Here is a 5,064-nt window from a genome sequence, read left to right as displayed (position 1 = left end):
TGAATATGTATAAAGGACTAAGTGTTCTTCTTGTGCATAAGTTGTGAACTATGAAAGTGGTAAGCGTAAAACCTTTATCATGCTACTTGAGGTAGATCGATATGTACGTCAGGTAGGGATCTTAAACTTTATGGATTTGCACTTGGGAGTGTACGGCCTGAGTTGCAAATTCTCTTAGTTTTGGATTCTTGTACTTGAGTACTAAATGCTTTTCCTGAGGGAATGCTTGTGACTTCGGAAGGGATATAGCCTCGTGTATTATAATGTGAATAGAAATCATAAGTGGTTTTGAGATGAGTTCTGATGGCAAAGGTCAGAGCACGAAGGATTCTTGTATTGGACTTGAGATCTCCATTATGAAAAATAAGAACGGACTAATGTTTTGCGAGAGCAAGTGCAAGAGGTCAACGGACGTCTAGTTCGTGTAGTAAGAGAAGTGGGATATCGGATGAAAAATATTTTAACCGAGTGTGGGACAATATTGACCAGAGAGAAGTGGAATGTAGTTGAGCTTGAAATGAGACACTTTTGCATTTCTTTTGGTTTGCCTCATTACCTTAGCCTGTATAAGGATTTTCATCTTGAATTTAGTAAGGAAAGCTCGTATTCGTTGGAAGTTTTAGACTAAGAATTTAGAAAGTGGCTTAGGTTTTGGATGGAATTTGGAATTTATAATTATTTGAATGATGTGGCTTGGTATCGTGGATTTTTCTAGTTTTACCCTAACTAGGTTTATGATTTTTCTCCTTTTGATTCTGCCTATGATAGTAAGGGTGGTGCACGCCGTGAGGTCTTTTGTAATTTGCCTGTATGTACTTTTGTTTTTGTGACATTTAGTTGTCTATGTCCTATATTTGGCATACTTGACTTGTTTGTGATCTCTTGACTTGTACTATGACCTTTGATATATTCAAAGAATTATACTTTAATTCTGAATGTATTTGTAACTTGTATATACATCTTGAACCTGCGTGAGAATCGAAAATGAGGTAGAGCTTAATTTCGAATCTTTTATTAGGACTAAGAATGAAAATTTGTTGTGAATTGGAGAGTAAAATGACCGAGATTTATGCAACGTTAGAATTAGCTCTCGAATTAGAGGTGAAGAGTGATAAAAGTGTTGGATCGAAGTTTATGCATATATGAACTTGCATGTTTACCATATTTCTTAAAAGTGTTTTCTAGAATATACGCTTACTCAAGCGCAACTCTTAGCTCGAAACTTTGAGAGAATTTTTGAAATATCCTCCATGTATATGTTATTTTATTATAAATGTGTTTTAATGCCATGCATTGAGTTGCATGAGTAATCTTCTTAAACGAATTTGAGGAATTTGCAATATGTATTGATGATGGTTGCAAAACACATTATTTGAAGTTTCTTACTAAGAAAATTTAGTTTCGGATCATGAAAAAAAAAACATTTAAAACCCTCGATTTTATCTTGTATATTATGATTGACTTGATTTGGACAAAAATTTGATTGGTCGTTTGGGACAAAAGAAACCAGGCCATTTCCAAAATTGTTAAATTTGAAAATCAAATTCTAGTAAATGGTTTTGGACAATTGAGTTCGAAAATTTTGATAAGCGTGACTATTAAGGGGAAACGATATTATCCTAAGTGTGAATTTCGAGGACGAAATTCTTTTAAGCAGGGAAGGTTGTGAGGACCCGAATTTTCCTCACTTATAATTCCATTTTAATGGCTTAATTAATTATTTATTCACCCATTTTCTCTGAATAATTAATTTCAACCCTTTTTGAACCATTTTATATGGAACTATGACTTGCATATATTCTTAAAATGTCCCGTTAATAAATTTAAGTTTCGGAAGCTCGTTTAGTGAGATTTAGTGAATAAGCATTTGGAGATAATATTTGATTTGAGAGTACAGTGACTTGGAGATTTGAAGACTTATACATTAGTCTTGAAATAGGTATTTTTATGTTTAAGTATTCAAGTGTTAAATAGTTATACTATCGTTATAAGAATTTCTTGAAAATTCCACTCTATCGCGCACAAATTGGAAGTTAGCGTTTTTACGCACGCGATTATTTGAGGGACCTTAGACCATTATTTTGGGACGACTTAGAGTGAATAATAATAATATGAATGAAAGTGCATTAGAGGTTTAATGCACTAGTGCAACAAACTCGAGAGGAATCGAGCACGAAACGCGCGTGTGCGCGCGAGGAGAGAGTTGACTTTTGAGGCCACTTTAACCACACACTTAAACTTCCTCAAGAAGCTTTTTCCTCGGCACACAATTCTCTCTCTCTTGCTCAAGACAGCCAAACCAAGGAGGAAGAAAAACAGCTCCAAATTCTTCTCTATTTCACCGCTAAATCTTCACCAAATCACACCAAAATTCAACCACACTTTGCTAAGCACTTGGAGAACATCTTAAGCTACAAAAGAGCTTGCCTTCCATGGTTTTTCTTGGGCTAAGGAGGACCAAAAATTTCTGTCTTGATCATCTAAGAAGGTAATGGACGATCAACCCATCAAATCTTGCATTATGGAAGTTATATTGCACGTATAAGCATATATATATTCATGTGGGTAGCTTGATTCATGTTGGAAAATTGATGTGTGGGCTCTATGAACTCCCACTTGGATTGGATGGACTGGTTTGATGAATGATGATGCTATTAATGTTGGTTTAGTGCTTAAATTAGTGGAATAATGTTGGCTTGTTGGTAGAAATTCAAGGAAGGTGCAATGAACAAAAGTGACCATTTTACCCCTGCCATGTTCGCGTACTTAGGTGCGAAATTTTGAGGTTCTAATGACTTGTTTGTGATGTATACATGTTATATGAATGGTGTAGAAAGTTTTATTGGAAAATAACATGATTTGGTTGGTCAATTGTAGTGATTTCAAAGGTTTAGCAAAACTGGAAAATTTTCCCGGATTGTCCAGGCAGTCCATTTCTTTTGGCCATAACGTTTTACTCCGATGTCAAAATTGAGTGCCGTTTGTGGCACTGGAAACTAGACATTCCCAGATTTCCAATGGTATAAAATACACATCTGGATTCCACATGAGTAATCCATCCCAGCCGTTTGAACTTGGCTGCCCTGTTTCGTTAGTTCCCTGGAAGGCAGAACATGAACTACAACTTGAGGTTCCAATGTGGACTAGTTGTGGACAGATTTTGAAAATGGTTTCTTCTGAGAAATTGTATCTTTATAAATGTGTTTTCCAACGCCACCAACTATGTCCAATTCCGAGTTGAATTGAGTGATTTATGGCCGTATTTCGAAACTGACTTCTTGAAGGAAAACCCTCCTTTTGGGCAGCATTGTTACTAAACGTGATTGAGACTTGTTAATTCGAGATTCTTGGCGCTAATCACCTACCAAACCTATCTTGGAATTTTTATTAGACCTTTTATACACCAATGAACCATGTTTGAAGGAATTTCCTTGGCCAAATGCTTGAAAACGGAAAAACGGAAGTCCAAGGCAGATTTGCCTTGGAACTTCTTGGGATTTTAGTGGTTTCGTTAACCGAGTTCTCATACATATTTTTATATTAATTTTGGTATAGGAGTAGCCCTTATATGTTAGTGTATTCATACCAAATTTGGTGCCGTTCCGAGTTCGTTTCGATACCTAACCAAAGTACCAAAGTTTGAAGTTTAAATCTGGAATTTTGTTTAACAGTTTCGGTTTTTCACCAACTTTGAGCTATCATATCTTGGTGCTCAACACTCCGACTCTTGTTACGTTTATTTTGTCTTAAACTTGGATTACAACCCTAATAGAGTTCCGAATTTTAGAGGTTAGTTCAAATCAAGTGAATTTTTCCGAATTTTCAAAGTTGGCCAAAAACCGACCTAAACCTGTCTCAAGTGCCCCAAAACAGCAACTTTGAGCTAAATTTTGAATACTTTCCGTTTGGAATCATGGAAAAATGTATTCTAGGAACTTTTAGTACTTTGGAAGAAGTTTCCAACGGTACCAAGTTTTCCAATTTTGGACCTACTGAGTGCAAGATCTGATTTTTCTAAGTTTGACACGCAAAGCTGAAATTTACCGATTTCTTAGAAAATGAAAATTTGAGAACTCATTATTCCTTCTTGATGATAATTGGTCGCTTTAAACTCGATTTCATGAAGGAAATCAGTTTTCCTTGTGTTAATAAAACCTCACTTTTGAACCTTTATTTTGAGTGGCTAAGATTCTTGGTTTGAGGTATTGACTAGTCTAGATGAGTGTAACTCCTTTCTTGATTAATGCATGATTATGAGTGAAAATGCTTGTTAATTACTTCAGGTACTCAATCGAGTTTTGAAGAGAATCCTGAAGGGGACAACTAAAGATTTTACTGGCTCGAATTACTTTGAATTGGTGAGTGTCAAGTGCATGACTTGTCGTGTTTACTTGATTTACCTGTTTATATACGTTAATATCACTTGATGAGACGAGTGTGTACTTTATCACACTCGCTCTCCTTTACTCGAACTTTACTTGCATTAACTTGGTTTTCAAAGTCGATTTGAGTAAATCTCGTCGACTAAAATATACTTGATTTCGTGTGCATGTCGTGTTGACGTGCGTGTCATGCATGTCGTGCGTGTCGTGTTGTCGGGTAGAGTGAACCTCCTCGACTTATGGGGACGCCCAATTCTCTTAGCCAATCTTGCAACTCGAGTCGGCATGAGCTTGGTCAAGAAGCTTGATAAATCAAGAGAATAACAAAACACAACTTGATCTTTTGAGATCTTGTTCGGCATACTCGTGGAGTATTGCCCTTTTCGTGCGTGTTCTAAAAATCAAAACTTGATCTCTTGAGATCTCGTTCGGCATACTCGACGAGTATCACCTTTTTCGTGCGTGTTTGGTTACGGATCCGAGAGGGCGGAATGTTGGACAGAGGAAGTAATAAGTGAAGTTTCTACGGATATAATACCTACCCGGATGACGGAGTGTCATCACGAGGGGGTACCGGATCGAGCTATGGCGAAGCAAGTGGAAAATAGCTCTTGAGAGCTCCTATATCCTTGAATTGTTTCTGTTTACTTTTCTCGCTTGAATTGTAATTTACTTGAATATT

The sequence above is a fragment of the Coffea eugenioides genome, unplaced genomic scaffold (assembly GCF_003713205.1).
Source record: "Coffea eugenioides isolate CCC68of unplaced genomic scaffold, Ceug_1.0 ScVebR1_103;HRSCAF=471, whole genome shotgun sequence".
NCBI classification, from domain to species: Eukaryota; Viridiplantae; Streptophyta; class Magnoliopsida; order Gentianales; family Rubiaceae; genus Coffea; species Coffea eugenioides.
Note: the sequence above shows the minus strand (reverse complement) of the source record.